General features: G+C 29.4%; 1 protein-coding gene across 3 annotated transcripts in view; it reads left to right on the top strand.

Annotated features, from left to right (window-relative positions):
- LOC132932179 (uncharacterized) overlaps positions 1–18,710 on the top strand; it is a 294,142-nt gene that overhangs the window by 4,865 nt on the left and 270,567 nt on the right. For all 3 annotated transcript variants that reach the window (XM_060998425.1, XM_060998424.1, XM_060998423.1), the window contains exon 2: positions 6,992–7,033. The gene's annotated coding sequence lies outside the window, so the exon portion shown is untranslated. The remainder of the gene's footprint in view (positions 1–6,991; positions 7,034–18,710) is intronic.

The following is an 18,710-nucleotide window of genomic DNA, read 5'->3' as shown; positions in this document are numbered from 1 at the left end:
TCTAATGTCGTAACAATATAATAAGCCCAATAAGGGTGGTTGCGGTCGTGTTATTATATATCTATAATTCGATGTCATAATATTATAATAAGCGATTTCCGTGCGGGTATTGGTTAAACGATGATAATTATTATAATAATAATAATACGTATTAATAGTTAAACTGCACCACAGAGCTTACGGTAATAATAATAATAATAATAATAATATCATTATTATCATAATAACGTGTGTGCGCAGTACGTATGCACATAATATAATATAATATAATATAATATATATATATATATATTTAATATTATATCATTATCACGGTGGTCGGCTACTATAGTATTACTATTATAATATATCATATACACGTATATATATATATGCGAACGGTATCCCATTGTCGTGGGGCGAATAATAATAATTATTATAATATACTTCGCGCGTATATATATACCGAAATTGATCAGACGCTGTGCTAAAACTATTACAGCTCGTAATATATGTACACACACACGCACACCTTCATGACTTCATATATTATACGATACACATATATATATATATTTATATACATATAGGTACTCGCGTATATTGTATACTTACTCAGTATAGTATATATTATATATACAGCGTATTACACACTTCCTCGTTATTCATCCCTTACATATACGTATATATATGTGTGTGTGTGTGTGTGTGTGTGTGTATATATATATTATATCGTTGTAATCTGCAAATGGATCCGGGGTGTACATGTATCGCGTGGCCGTTTTCTTAAGCTCGCCAACTAAATTATTTAGTACCGTTCGGGTCATCTGCGCGCGACCGTGCGGCCCGTATAATAATAATATCGTGTCGCCGATAAACGCGACGACCGGAACGGCGGCGGCGGAGGCGTTATTAATAACAATAATATAATAATATTGTTATTATTGCCATTACGTTATTATAGTCGTCTAATATTTTGACCGTCACGTACATAATACGCCATATAATATATTATAATAATATACCTACTACCGATCACATCGCGGCAGAACTTGCGTGGGATTTGGTATATCTCACGATGTATTATATCCACTACGAGTCTACTTTTTACCCGGCCAAGGTGCACTAATGATATTATAACAATACGGTTTGACGGTAACGGAAACGGCTGTAATGCATCACATTATAATTGCTTTGGTAACTGAGCGATTTAGTAGAATTCACGTTCCTAGTTATTCGCGCGTAATGCATCGGGACGATTTTTTTTTAACTGGAAACTTTGTAGTTCTATTAGCTACATTGATAAATTCAAATTTAACATATCAAAAACGTTTAAAACTTTGAATTAATAAATTACCCAAACGTTTAAAAAAACATTTTAAAATCACCACGTAAAAGATTGTTTTGTTTCTAGTTCAAGGAAATTAAATAAAAAATTAATGTTCTAAATTGGTCTTGTGACAACTTCAGAAAGTTACGGCGTGTATTAGTGTTATTTTTATATGAAATTAGTTGCTTCCATTCTCGTTTGGACTGTTACCTCTACGTGACGATTATTTTAATCCGATCATTATTCCGATTTCTACACCATTAAATTTATAAAAAGCGAAGCCAAAATACCTTAAGGACATTTTTGCAAACTTGAAACACTTGTGTATCACTCCGTGTGGGATGTGTTAATAACGCCCCAATAATTACGTGCAATGCACACGAACTACAGATGTACTATGTAAGCGCGTAGATTATTAATGCAGAAACCTACGTGCAGATGAAAAAGTTTTGATTTTATTTTATTTGATCTGATTCCGGACTATATAACGTGGTCTGGAATCAGGATATTATAATGGATCTAAATATCATTGTTACGGTTATTACCTACAATGGGTTTTATACCAATGAATACCATTTTCATAGAAACACAGTAATTTGTATTGATACTTATAGTATGTTATATACGCGGTGATCCGGAACGATAAAAATTAATATCAATGATTAAATAAAATGTTTTAATTTTAGTCAATTTAAATTTTTATAATATTTTAACATATAGTAGTTATTAATATTAATATTATATAAGAAACATTAAAAAAGTATGTTAATTAATCTTAGTTCAAATTATTTTGGCTGAATCGCAACACATTTTTTTCTTTATTTAAAAAAAGAATAATAATAACGAAACACGAAAAACTTAAATGTCCACTATATATTTACACAAAAATTTTCTTAACTATATTATAGTCATGTAAAAAAATTGATATAATTTTTTTGTCGTTATTTATAAACCTATGAACTTTGTTAAAGATTTTTTTTTATGTCTTGAAATACGTTCAAATTATAGTTTTATTAGATTAAATTTAAAATTTAAACTGAAAGTTAATTAGGTTTTTTTCAATGGTTGAAAGTATCAAAAAAAACAAATAATTAATTTTAACGTATATATTTATATAAAATATTTTTTGAGTTAATTATTCTCAAATAGTTTTATACCTAACCTATCTTATTTATGTTTCATTTTTTTTGTTGTTTTGTTTTTTAGTTCCTACCCTTATATACATTAATTCGTTGTTAAGAGAACAATGGGAATCTTAAAAAATTTATGTACGATATCGCAAACTTGTATCGAGCCGAACCAATTTTGTTTTGTTAGCTTTAGTATTAGTGTTAATTAACCTACCACCAACTTCTGAGGTAAAAACTTTACAATTGGGCTTATACGATAGTTTTTTTGCGGTATTTTAATTTTTGACCGACATATATTAATTTTTAAATTGTTATATTTTACATATTACATTATTACTTACCTACCACAAGTATGTAGTAACTTATTATTGTCATCACATACTTTAACCGACGTACAAACACATATGGATAATTATTATAATGTTAGTTAGTTCACTTTAATATTATCATAAAAATAAAAAGTATTCTATATATAAGTTATATATATAACTACGTATATACGTATATATATAAGTTCTTCTGGATGCAAAGTTATACGAATTTAAGATGCACACAACACAAATGCGGGCATAACGTAATATGGACAATAAATTAGAAATTTATCAAAATACATACTGTATGGATACCATATGTAAGCATATTGAAATTTCCAATATAAATAATTTGCTTAAGATAAAAACCTAAAAAATAAAGCTACGCATCCATATTATTTATGTACGTATACAATTTGTTATAAGTTTGTTCTTGTGAATCGATGTGTTACAAATAAGATTATAGATCTTTGTCTATTATACATTATAAATATTTTCATTTAAATGGTATCAAAATAAAATTTAATTACAATATCACATACATATTTTATGATATAATTTTTAGTATAAAATTATGCACACATTAAATAATGTGTTACAATATATAATTATATCACACTTTGATATCATTAAAAAAAAAAAAAATATTAATATTAAAAACTGAATAATGTATGCACAATTTTGATTTATATTGAGTTTAATAATTTAATACTAAAAAAATATCAACAACAAAGGTTATTAGTTTTTAATTTTAAATAATAGCACATAATTAAGGGATCGTTAGGTATATAAAGTTATCAACATTAATAATATAATGATTCATAGTAAAGTTAAATAAATATATACAAATTATATAGTAATATTTTTATTGGATTTCTATATATATATATATATATTTTAACGAATTTAACTATCTGAAAATAATGTGATACATATAATATATGAATACATTACATTCTACATAATGAGTAAAGTATCCATATTTCGCACACCAAATTGTTTGTAGTTAGTTTTCATTTTAATTAAGTTGGTCTTTAGGCCAGTTTCTTTTCAGTCTCAAAGTTGATTACCAGTAATGGTTTTGGAGGACTGCTGAAATTAATGGATTTTTGTTAGTGGTTGATTGGGCGTGGAATCATCTGTAGTACTTGTAATATAAATTGTGCTATAGTTATCAGACGTAGACAGATCGATTGTAATGCTTCAATAGTGCAAACATTTGATGCTTTTATTTTACTCCATATTTGTGTTCTGAAGTCTAAACTGATCTTATAACAATTGTTTTCTATAAAAATATTTTTGTTTTTTAAGTTATTTTTTTGATTTTAGTAATAAAAATATTTTGTGTATTATTAAGCTGATTATTTTCTTAAATTATTTTTATATTTTAATGCTCGTCTCTGGTAAATATTTAATTTCAGATAATTCCTAGGTATTTTGTGAATTATTTAATTGCAGCGGTTGAGTTGTTGTCATATTTAATCTGTGGACATTATTTCATGTCCAAGCTGAAGTTACTTGTAATTTATTTTGATTTCAATTTATGTCCAATTTATAGGCATGCACCTGTCATCTGTTTTAAAGTTAATTTAGGTTTAATTAGATTTTTTATTGCACAATCAAATTATTATAAACGGTAAGGACTGTTCAATTGTTCGTAAATGAATGCTCATTTGTCAATAATATATTCAGTTTTAACTGTTGTAGTATTATATTTTTATTTTAAATTTAACCTACATGGGATTCACAACAATTTAAAAAAACCGAAAATAAAGTTTTTTGACAATGGCCAATGATAGTATGAGGATTTGTATGATGTTTATAAAGTTTTGTAATATATTAATTAATATAATTTAATTATATACTATATACGTGTGAAATATTTATGAGAGTTATTTAATTATGTGTTAAATGTCTGTATTATTCTTGGATTATGAATTCATTTAATGTAATCTTTGTTGGATTATGTAGGATTCAAAACTAACAAACTCCAGATACTGCTTACTATATATGTTATTTAATTTTAAATGATAATTTACTATAAAAAGTTAAGACTCGAAGATAAATAACTTTATTAAACTATCACGGGGACATTTGCAGAGCTTGAATTGAATTTTGGTATATTTCGAGATTGGAGATCCAATAACAATAACTCACAATAAACCTGTGATAGGACTGTAAGGGTTTGTTTTCACGTGAATTGGCTAGTGGACATTGAAAATACGATCAGATATAAGTTTTTGTATGCTGGTATTATTTAAAATAGTCCGCATTCAATTATATATAGTAGTGTCCAACGATGATGACCATTGGTTTTGGAGTTTTAAATCTCTATTTGCGTATCCTACCTAAACTATTGCCTATTATTAGGTATATGTAAAATGTCTACATAATAAAACTAATGTAACCAAATATTTAGACCGAATTATTATTTTTAAGAATATACAATTTTTTATTTTAAATTTCAAACATTAAATAGTTGTGTCTTTTTCAGTGCATATCTGTTTGGTTTTAATTTTTAATATTTGTATAAATAATATCAATGAATGTATTGACATCTACTAAAAAATTGTACCTACATAGAAGTGAGAATAAAATCGATTGAACGGTGATTGGTGGTTTGGTCAATTTTGTAAAATACTGTGTGACAGTCTTAGTCGCCAATTGAATCGAGTAAAAATAAATAAAACATCACAAAAAAAAAGGTAGGCAAGCGGGTACCGCTCTGTTGTACATTAGGTATCGATTGTGGGTTACTATTATATGGGTGTGTTAAATTTGAATTCAATAATATATCATTTCATATACGAATAACTTCTGAACAGAGACTGTCTGTCAGCCTATATCATTAAGTATATTTTGTGATATGTTTATTGATATACCTATTAAAGTAATTTATTTACTCTTAGTACTACAGTAGGTTGATAATTTTTTTTTTTTTTTTTTGAAAATATTTTTTATATTATATTATTTTTATTATATTATAATAATACATATTTATACCATATTAATATATCAATTTATATTACTCAAAATGTAATGAAATATTGATACTTTTATTAATATCTTAAAACAGTAAAAATAGATTCATAGTATAAATAAGTAGGTAAGATCTAAAGATTAATAAAAAATATCATTGTGTCGTGTATAGTTATAAGATGCATAATAATACAACACACGTAAAAGTTTCAAGTTTCCACGAATAATGCTTTTAAATTATAAAAAAAACAATTAACATCGTTATTTATTGTTTAAATAAGTAATTTTGGTAACATTTGAAATTAAATTACCAATAAAAAATAATTGCTTTTATATATTCTTTAGATTTTATGGTTTTAGTTTGAAATAGATATATATGACGAAATTTGTATTCAATTTTTGAAACATACTTAAAAAAAAAGTTTTTAGAAATTTCTAACTAAAATAGTTCACAATATTTTGCGATTTTGACGATTTATTTTTAAAATGTTAACTTAAAAACTTAAAATTCATAATATATACGAAAAAATTATGTTTATATATTTTCATACTGATATACAAATAACTTTTGTGGATTCTTGTATTGTATTTTCAAGAAATTCGACTGAGATTTTTTTTTTATTAACAGATTTAAAAAAAAAAATTCTAATGTCATGCCTACAAATAATTAAAAAAGAAATTAAAATATTATTATATATAATAAAAATCATAATTTTAAATTACAAGTATCTACCTATTATTCGTTTTCGAATTATGTATATATAATATATATATTTATAAAAAATTTTGATTTTGTCAAAAATAGGATTTACTCAAAACTTCCCGTTTTTTCTTATTTTTTTTTTTTTTGATTTTTCTCAAAAAATATTACCAGGAATTTTTATTTTCATTTTTCATAAGTACAAACTAGATCCAATTTGGTATCCTAAACAACCTAAACCACCTTTAAAGTTTAAATCAAAACATATTATCGACTAATTAACGTGTTCACGTACAAAAAAAACAACAAAACACATCAATGTAAAATTAATATATTTATCGCTCTACCCAGAACCTAAAATAATTTAATATTATGTATAATCTCGTGAGTTGGTTCTATATTTTCTACGTCATTACACTCATACCATAGGGCGTAAAGCAATAATCGTGTTTAACTAAAAGATTTGTTTATTGTGTATTTATGTGTGTGAGACGTATTATAAACACAGCGTAATAAAATATTATAATTGGTTACATTATATTATATTTAATGTTTTTTCCAGATGAACACTGTATGCAGAGGATACCCATTGAGATATGCCACGGTGAGTGTACAAAGTTGTTTTATAAAAAGCTTGCTACTAATGAAAAAAAGATGAACGTAAATGTTAATGAGTAGATCTTCAATTAAAACGTTTGTTTATTTTGTTCTCCGTTTTGCTTAAATAAAACGTTAATAACACTTTAATGACGACTGAGATAACTAAAAAATAAATAAAAATAACAATGCTACAAAATTCGCACGATTCAACGACTTGAATAAATTGAGATACTATTATAGGTAAAATGGTTTTAGCCAACTTTTATTGTGGATGCAATTTAAGGATTAATGAACCATCTGTTTTCTAAAATTGTATCTATTATTTATAGATAAAATACGTAATGCTAAAAAAATAGTTCCAATTCTATTGTAATGTCTTTTGTCATTCAGTTTTTCATAATCACAGTCGTCTTAACGGATCGACGTTACTTTTGAGCACAGGATTGAATTTAAAAATATTATTTTATTCCTAAGCCTAAGGGAATAAAACTACGTTCATAAAATATATCGATGACACCAATATAAATTTGTTTACCCTTAAGGCCTTATATTATAGTATAATATGTCGGTACATTAATATTTTTCACTACCGCATCGTAAATTTGTAAATTCGACAAATGCACAACCACAAATGAAAAATGAAATTCTTTAAATCTTATTGTTTACTTATATTTCAATAATATAAAAGTAAAACAAAATTATCAAAGTGTTTTATATTGAGAACAACCTACACACTATACACACATTGTTATCTTAGTGCTAAAACCGACTGATTTATATCATCCTTAGTTGGTAGTAGTGGTATGGTATGGATGTTCAGACGATTTTGTCTTTCAACTCGCCGAAATCGCATACCCTACTCATCAATTATACCATTGTCAACCACAGTAATATAATAATATTAATAACGTTGAAAGTTTAGTATACATCATCGTCTACTGTTATTATAAGACCTATACGACCGTTTTATAATACATATACTATGAGTGATACAAAGTGACGATGATGCACCTCTCGAACATTTTATAAAGGTTTTAATTCGTTGTTCCTAAACCTATATACATTGTGCAATAAACAAAAACAAATTAATTATCTGTAAATATATTAAATTCGTAATAAGCGTTGAATAGGTGTGTGTAATTGTCGCTGTATACCTAAAAGGAACATGACGTGAATAATATTGGCGACTGATTTGTATTCTATCTTTACGATCTGCTAGGCTTGTAATACTTGGAAAACGGGTGGCGTGTTTCATCGGTCGGAAGTGATAATAATATTCGTTTAATAACTCTCGTGTTTCTCAGAAGATTTCATTGCACCGTACACAAGCGCATTTGCGGATGAATACATATTATATTGTACACATATTATTATATATTACACATACGTACATATTTCTATACACGAAGATAAAGTACGGTTGAAAGTAGTGTCGAGAATCCGCGACGAGTTGGTGTGCGTAGAAAAACACAATATGGCGACGACCGTTGTAAAACAACCCTAAAAGTGATGACCATTGAAAAATATCGCCACTGTGTCACAATAGTGTACAATATAATATATATATTAAAATTATATAGCCGACGACCACCTGCGTAGGTCTTATCGTAGTCGTCCAAGTTCGGAGAACCGTATAGGCTTATAGAACCTCACTAAGGCGATTCGTTAAGTACATTTATGGACGGACGCGTTTGGAAAGTTGTTACACAAACATGTATCGGAAATCCGGGAGGTTTAATAACTGATGAGGGCCGATCGTAATAAACACGGCCGAAGGTCTAGTCCAAATTTTTTGTTTTACGCAACCGTCGTAGTGGCCCATTCTATCTTCGGTTTCGCGTTGTTTGACGAAGTGTGACGAAATCCTGACCATTAATCTCGGTATACAACCGATTGTTTTCGCGTCACCGTGCATATTGTAATATTATACAGGGTGTTTCAATAGGAACACCGAATTCGAATTGATTTTCTTGCGCCATCAACTTAAAAAGATATACTCGTGTGGCAATCACGTCATCACGTGATAAATTTCAGGGCCTACTTCTTTCACGATTTGTTACCGCAGAACGGACAGTTGCTGAATTCGTGTGATATTATACAGTTGGACTTTTTTCTCTGGAATTATTTCAAAACGCATTATAAAAACAAACCACGAATCATTGAAAAACTTAAACACGAAATCCGGGGTTATTAATAACCCACCTTATTGTATGTACACAGTATTGAACTGTAGGGACGAAGTCATTGTTGGCCCTTTCCGGTTTGTCGATACGCTCGTTCCATCACAGGCTTCCTAAGAATTAGAATGAACAAAAAGTCACTTGTGTTAATCATCACGGTCGCTAGTAGGTATACTGCCAGTCTATATGGTTCAATAGCTGCTATTTGAAATTTATTGTATTTACATATTTTAATATGGGTAGATACGGAAAATCCTTGGAAAATCTCGGTAAAGCAATCGTATAATGCGTATTATTATGATAATACTCAGTAGTCACTAGTCAGTACCATATAACACCATAACATATATTATAAATATTAAGTATCGTTGGTTATTTTATAAGCCGGTGACAAATATATGCGCATTTTTTTTTTATTATATACATAACTACAATGTGCATGTATTGTATATCCGATGTTATACATCATGTCTTACATAATAGTGTACCATTTTGTTTGCGATACAGACAATCTGAACGTATTGTTGGTATATGCTGATGAACGAACGTTTGGGTAAGATTTTTGCATTACTTTGTGCCACACTTGTACGATTAGCAGATGATTTATTTGTAGTAAATACATAATTATATTTGTGATTAATAGTTATTAAATTATAATACCTATCTAGTTCTCTATATTACACACGTATGATTAATTATTATCTTATAACTAATAACACAAATATAATTAAATTCAAGATAATAACTCATAATTCCCAAATTAAAATTTGAAAATTAGTATACATTATAATTGATGTGCCTATATTAGTAATATGAAGTTTTATTACTAATGGTTCGCAGTATTTTGAAAATGTAAACTGTGAAAAATAAATCGATAAAAATATCTCTCCGCCGCTCTAAGAGGGCGGTTTGTAGCTAAGCTTATTGATTCACCGAGTTGATCAAATTAGAATACACATGGTCGCGGATCTTTCATATACTTAGAAGAGTTGGCACTGCCTTTGATTCCTTGTCATGTGACATGTGTCAAAACATTAAACGGGCAAAGGTTTCACCATTGAAGTCATAACCGTGAATATTATAATATAGATATCGTGAACTTTGTCATTTTTGATTGGTATATATATTAAACTATAATAAATATTGAATCGTGTTGTAGATTTAGATAGGTACACTCTAACTAGTAAGTAATAAGTATTAATAGTTCAAATTCATCAAACTTCTAATAGAACATCAATGCATTTATATAAAGTGAAATAATATTTTGTTTAGTGAAATTAATAGATTAAAATAAAATGTTGAGTATTATTTCTTATACGCTTACTTAATTCAATCAAAAGAATATATTAAACTTATAGCTTTAAACCCGAATTAATTATTCGAGTTTTGGATTTCTAGTGCTGGAAATATTCAAATACCGGAATAACAGTTTTTTTTTTTTTTTATCAAACATTTGGTTACTTAAATCATTATTATACAAAAATTAAGTAGTTAATGAAAAACAATATAAACACATTATAAAATAATGATTAAAATGGCTAAGCTTTGTGAAAGCTATTGACGAAGTACCAAGTATAATTCTAAAGGTAAATTAAAAATATTCAAACAAATACTGCATTTATATATTAGTAAATATTATATACTTGTTAGGTGAAATTATTTTTATATATTCTGTTATATTTAAACTTTGATATTATAATATTATTTTATGTATATAATATAGTCATATTGGTATATATTAATAATATACTCTCGATTTTATTTTTAATAATCGGTATTCAAATCAATATTTATTTTTATAAAAGATCAACCTACAATTGAATATAATATTGTATAATATAGTATTCATAAGACATAGAATATTTATTATTCTTTAGATATGAGAAAATAAAGTCTTATCTAAAGTTGTATCGAAAGAAAGTCAGAACCCACGTTTTAGAACAACTTAAAAGTTTTGGAAAATTTGAAACTCGATTGTTTTTGAAGTACGAAGTATTTGCCATTTTCAGTATATGGCCGAACACTGGGAAAAATTTATTGTGTATAGTATACTTGACGTATTTTTTTTATGTATTATTCTGTATCTTAATATGACGGATTTTTTATATTGTATATTTTGTATATTTGTCTTTAGTAAATTTTTCTTATTGTTATTTAGATTAAGATCTTCCATAATAATAGATATACCTATTATAATTTAAAATATTTGTCGAATTTCTTTTAAAATACCATTAAGTAAATGTACGTCCAAAAGTCACGTTAATATTGTTTTTATTTTTATGAAAATATGAAATATAAATCTCACCTATTGTTTTTAAAAAGTTTCTCTAACAATTAAAAATCTTAGAAAATTATAACTTTAAAGCTTTTGGCTTTGCTGTTTGTGATAAATCTTTTATTGTGAAACAAAATTATTGGTAATTAGTACTATTGTTTTGTGTGTATATATAATTCATTTAAAATAAAATATCTAATATCATACTCATCTCGGATTGGTGAAAATAGTTATAAATTAACAAAATATATAATTAGACTTTTTCATGATAGATATCGATGATTTCACCGAGTTTACCTTACTGCGAGTGTTGAACACGAATATAAATTCTGTAAAACAGTAAAATGTTCAAGTTACAAAAAAACTTTTGGGATATTTTTTTTTTATAATATTCATTGCGTATATTATAATAACAATTTGTCTGATATTTTTATATTTTCATTTGTTTTTCATTTGAAAAGCATTCGCGTACCTTTGAAAAACCCCGTACAAAGGATAATATAACTCGTGTTAAGATGAAATGGTATAATATAGTGAGAACTATAGAGGATTTTCATTAATGAATTCAAAATGAGGTTTTCCTTGTGCTGTGTAATTCCTATTCACACGTATAAGTGAGAAAGAACCGCAGGGCTGGTGTGTCGTGTGTGTGATGTGTATTCATATGAATGCATTTTTTCATAAATATATATATATATATATAAATACTATACACACAGTCATAACGGAAATTATAAAATATTATTATATATAAATAATATACGTATTTCATGTGAATATTTATATCTCTTCCAGTATTTAAATTTGTACAAAATATAACACTGTACGTACTATTATAACGAAACAATAATAATTATAATCATTATTGCATTGATCGTCTAAACTCTAAAGAGTGATAAAAAGTTATTAAAATGTTTTCGCTTATAAAACGATTCGAAGAAGAATTTAATTTGAAAAAAAAAATGTCCTCCAGCTAAATCAAATAAGCGAATGGATTAAAACGGTGAGGTTATAGCGATTTTCGTAATTAAAAAAAATATGTAATATAATTTTTGATAGCATAAAAACGCGAACGTTGGTGATTGTAATGAAATTATTATAAACCGATTTTATTAAAATAAGCGATTAAATTATACAAATGAGAAATACGCCCGTATCACGTACATTATTGTAATACAAATAAAGTTTTGTCTTGAGGTAATCATTATAATATTATATGCACAAGACACTCGTAAACATACCTAACTATTCAAAGTAATAATATTGTAGTTATTCAAGGCAGACGAATAATGAAATAAATGAGATATATAAGACAAAACTAGAATTTATACCTCCGTTGATATTACGTTTACCGGTTAAAGTTTTTCAAGAAATAATAATATGATGTTAGACGTTCTAAATAAATTTCCGAAGCATTTAAATTAAATAACAAAAAATAACACGTTATTTAATTCGATTAAATATCTCGTCTCGCATGCTACGGAAATCTAAAACCATGAGATCTGTTAAGATTTCACCGTTCCTTATGAAAAAGGTATTTCATTACGTTTGAGTATATGTGTGTCTGGATGAACGTGCGTTTTCGGAATTTCGTTTAATTTTTAATAAAATGAACGACAAATACGCTGAAAATCTAATAATAAGAAAAGAGCAGCGTGTGAGTAAAACAAACATACTGTCGTATCATTACCCCTAAAAAATACCGTCAAACAAGTATATCGTATTATTATTATATTATAGTCTTAAGAACGAAAGTATTGTTTTACATAACACGACCAATTTGGTTAATAACCGTGTAAAATGATTGCACTTGAGTATATATACTCGATTTTATGTATATTATATGTGGCTCGATCGATTGTTATTATATTGCTCAAGAGAAACGGTCACACGAACATTAAAGACGGTCAAGGCGATGAATGCTGTTATAACATACAGAACGTGTTATGATATAATTAATAAGTATATACGAGTGTTATTGCCTATATTATTGTTGAGACGGTGTTCCGATGTTGGTTGTTTTTTATGTGCGGTAGTCGGTTATAATAATATAGCGATCGAAAAATAATCCAATAATCGTGTATATATTGTACAATATTTTTTTACCTTTTTAATACTTCATTATTATAAATTTACGATATTTTTATAATCGGCCGCCGCCGTGTTTCGTTCGGATCGACTGATTTATCGCAAAAACCGCGGTCACGTTTAACGGCTATTATTATTGTTATTATTTTTTAATCGGTTTATTCGACATATACGCGTATATGCTAATATTATAATGTCTATACGCGCGCGCACACATTATAGTGAATTATCTTTATCGACTAAATTAATCGCGTTATGCATGTATATATACGATGTATAGTATATACTATATTGAATATATATATATATATATATATATATAGGTACCTACATAACGCAGACACATGTGGGCCGCGCGCGCGTAAAACACACACAATTAAATGTAATTTTCAAAACGTTTTAGGAATCCTCGACGGCGAGAGTAAATATTTACGTTTTAGACGTATATATTATATATATATATATTGTTCGCCGTGTGTTTTAACTCGATTTGCACATACGCTCGGACCGACCGCCGGTGGTGTATCATAATAATACACAGGTATATTATATAGGTACAACGGGCTGCTGCAGGGTGGATGGACCATATATGGCATTTTCCACCGTATTGGCCATAGTATACACGGTAAACACTAAAAACACTACTAGGCGGACTAGGCGACAAATATTAATGATCGTCTGCAGCGGTCAAATCGAACACTGCACAGTAATATAATAAAATATCTACACATTTCGAGAATATAATAATATAATAATATGGTAATAGATTTGAGCTGCGTAAGTTCCACTATAATCTGCAGTGGGTTCGCTATCGGCGGTACTGTACGATGATATAATTACAACAATAATACGCGCACGTCTCGTTTGACGTCGGTGTCTTATTATTATATTTTAAAATCAGTACCGCCTCGATGGGTGACCGGTGGATGATGTCCGGATGCGATGGTTATAAATTATTATGTAATTGCTTGCAGCCAAACCGAAGTTTAAACAGGTTTTCCGAGTACTGAAACTTGTTCTCGAAGGGTAAGTGGAAATTATTGGTGTCACGAGAAAACACATAATATAAACTGTAACAGGTGACACTACTAATGTGCGTGGACTATAGTTATTTAATTACTATAAATAGGTACAAGAACTGTGCAGTTTTATGAACAATTTAACATTTGACTAAAAATATTTTAAATAAATATTTTGTGAGCTTAACTGCCGAGTGCAATGGATATTTATTTTTTATATAATATAAAAAAAAAGGTGCAGTTAAGTATACTCTTATTAATTACAAGTGCTCTCAAAATTCTTCAATGCCATTGCTTGCAGATCTCGTAATGGCAATAGGTACCTATATAATATATGATTAATACCTATTGACCGCTGGGTTATTACGATGGAGATTATTTTAATTATATTTTATTAATATCATTATAATACCATAGTATAATATTTAATTAAAACGGTTTATAATTTATATAATAACTTAATAAACGCAAATTTAGTTGTGTTTCATCTTTTATCGCGGACGACCAAGTGGGTGTAATATTTTAGTAAACCGAATTCGCGCTCTCAAAAATCCTCTGGTCACCACTGATTATCACTATCGCATTATTCATCCGCACATATACATAAGTCTAAGTAAATATACAGTTTTTGGCATCCTGCAGTGGCATGGGCGTGTCTCAAGGTGTCCGATATGATATATTATACATTTTCGTATTCTGCCAGTGGCGCGTTATATTATAACAGGTACCCTATATATTATATTGTTTCGAGACACTCTCGGGAGCCGTCGAGTCTACGGTCATCACATGAGTTAGTGGCTATCTATATATATATATATATATATACTACCTCGCTATACCTATGTTTGTAACTATGAGGGATTAGAGAAAGCGTTCGTCGCTCCCATGCCCATATGGTTTAGGGGGGGAGACGAAAAGGACAACTATTTTTTTTTTTTTTTGAAGGTGATGACGGGCATAAAGTCACCAACCGCCTAGGAAATCATTAATAATACGTGGGACGATTAATCGCGTTCGTCGGATGACCCCGGTCGTACATAACTATAATATTATATACCTAGTATTATTATATATAAAAAAAAAAAATAGTGAACCTGTGTATTTGAACATTCCTGTAAAACCGTGTTTATAAAATAGGCTATATTATACTTATAATAGTTATCTAAGTTTTTATTGTTTTTAAACAAGCAAATATTTTACTACGTGTCTACCCACAAGTTTAATTGTTGTCAATAATTGTTCCGCAGTGGGTAATTAGAATATTATACTTATTTATCGGGTAATAATAATTACGTGCACTAAGCGTGACTGCAGTGGTCGGAGTGATGCGAATTTTCCCGATTATAGACTTACTCTTGTTCACGACACGTCGTAAATCGATTTAAGTTGGTACATTAGGTATATTGCGCGATTCTATTCCACGAAACTTGTACGGTTTATGCAGTCAGGTCCATTGTGTCGCGTGTAGGCATAGTATGGTACTGCGTTGATTCTGTCTGGACAATCAACACGAAGATTCGCACTTATAATAATGTTCCGTCTGATACGTCTTTTTTAACTGAGCAGGTCGAGGCGCATTATGGATTTTTTACGGGTTTTTCAGTGTTTCTACAACGCATTCTTTTCCCGTGTCATAATATACTACTACTTTGTATTATTATTATTATTATTATTATTACTATGTGAGTTATATTCTATATATAGACATATAGCAGCCGAATATATATATATGTAATGTTATGTATACATCATATCATTTCGTGACGCGCTCGTGTGTTTCCCGTGCGGAGGCGGTGGACGTCGCGTGAGTTATGTCGGTACAAAAGAGGTTATAGGTCTCCACGCCGACAATGGGACCAAGGGCCGGCGTAGGAGGGAAAACGATGTGGAGTCGGAACCGACCATAAAAAAAAAAACCAGCATAACTCGATTGGGGACTGGAGTCTGAGTGGAAATCGTTTCGGCGGCGGGCGTGCACATAAATACGTTATTTGTGTGCGGCGCGGGTATCCCGGGTGACATCCGCGTGAGGGCTTTTCCTATACACGCCACATTATATATATATATATATATATATACTTATATTCTGCCCTGGGTGATAAATGACCAGTGGCGCGTGTGCGCGCCCCTTGCCACCGCGACCACGCTCACGCGACCCTCGTCATCGGAAACGTTTTAATTCCCTCGTCGTCGACACACGCACATGGAAATACCGCTATGCCGCAGCGCACTGCACGACGACGTCTCCGACCGTCCTTACCATGTATAGGTATACAAACGTATTCGCGAATAATGTGTATAATATAATGTCTAGTGCTGTACATATGTATATATATATATATATATATATATATATACACGTCGCCGTCGCCACTGATACCGCCAGTGACACTGTTAATATTACACGCGTATATATTATTATCATTATATCGTCATATACTATATAAACTATTGGTTTGGGGTACGAGTGTGTGTCGTGGGGTGAGCGTGAGAGGAGGTATACACAGCGTGATTTCTTTATCGCTATCCAGGCAGGATCTTGGTAATATTGTTACTATATTATTTGTTAACGACGTACTATGATATATTTTTCATACGATAAACGTAAATAGTGTTTATTCCTTAATTTATTGAACGAACACATTGTCGAAAATCTTTATATTTTTCGTCTCTCCATAAGATATCGCCGGGTACATGATGATCACTCTGTACACAGCAGACGTATTAGATCGTAATTATAATAATAATAATACCGTAGTAGTTCGTTGTAGGTCACACAATCCTTTCCGTTCGCCGATCGAGTTAGTGTATACATATACATCGTAGCGGCACCGTGAAGAAGATTCATCCACTGGGCGAGGGTTGTTGTTGTGTTTTGCTGTGCGCGCCAGCCCCCTGTCACCTGGGAATAATTTCGACCCGTAGTCGTCGCAGTAATGTAACACACACATAAACACAAATAGTAGAAGCAGATACTATATAAACAGACAGACGTGATATTATTCTTATTCGTCAGTATAAGGTTACACTAAGCCCGTCGGTAACGGATTTTCCAAATCTACGTTTTTATACAAAAATATAATACACACAGAAAAAAACAGTACGAAAAAATCATGGTGTGACCCGAGTAGTAAAGTTAATCAATGGCCACTGGAAAAATAAAGTGTACGATTGCACCTCGGTAATGAAATATCATGACGGTACAGTTAACTCGCAGTCTCCAACGTATTTAAATTAATAGTTAATTTTACACTCGGGCCCTAGAAATAACATTAGTGCAACCAGTGGGGTTTTAAAGCCCACATTAAACGCCCCCACTCAAATCGCAAAAGTGTTATTACTGTAAAATATTTTATCACACATTCGTCAACACTCGAGTGTAATATTTTTCGTACCTTTTCCCAGTTGTCTGCCGTATGTATCAATACAGGTGAAAGTTTCTACTCGTATTTCAGTATTCCAATTTACAAAAAAAAAAAACATAAATTATACTACGTGTACAATTTGTTTATTAATAAAATTATAATATATCCACTAGATAGTTGTGGTCTAATGGTAGTAATGGTACTAAACAAGCCGTAGACACCACGTAAGCACTTTTCCCGTTCAGACGTCATAATTAATTCGTTCATAGTGTAATGAAAAAGTTTTGTATTTGTTTAGTTTTTCTTGAAAACACCTGTTCTACAACTTTTTCATTTATCACCCTTTCTTTTATGCAAGTTCGCTGTATTTTGACCCGTTTAATGCTTTTATCTAACATTGTATAATTCATTAGACCCTACGTCTTATGTCACTTTTTATTCTATAGAAAATCGTGCTTCAAAAGATATTTATTTCACTTATTTATTTTGTACATAAAAGGGATTTTTATTTTGTTTTGATACTTTCCACGAGCATGACATTTGTTTACTCTGTACTAGACTTTACTTTAATCCATAAGTTATAGTAAATTTATAAAAAGTAATAAAGATGTCTGCTGTAATAAATACTTGCACTTATAATAAAAAATAAAATAATATAATACAAAAAATAGGATTTTAACGTTTTTCTTTTATACAAAGTTTAAATGTTTTTAAGTTAACAAAAAATTAAATACAAATATTTAATACGGATTGT

The sequence above is a fragment of the Rhopalosiphum padi genome, chromosome 1 (assembly GCF_020882245.1).
Source record: "Rhopalosiphum padi isolate XX-2018 chromosome 1, ASM2088224v1, whole genome shotgun sequence".
NCBI classification, from domain to species: domain Eukaryota; kingdom Metazoa; phylum Arthropoda; class Insecta; order Hemiptera; family Aphididae; genus Rhopalosiphum; species Rhopalosiphum padi.
This window is presented reverse-complemented; position numbering and strand designations above follow the sequence as displayed.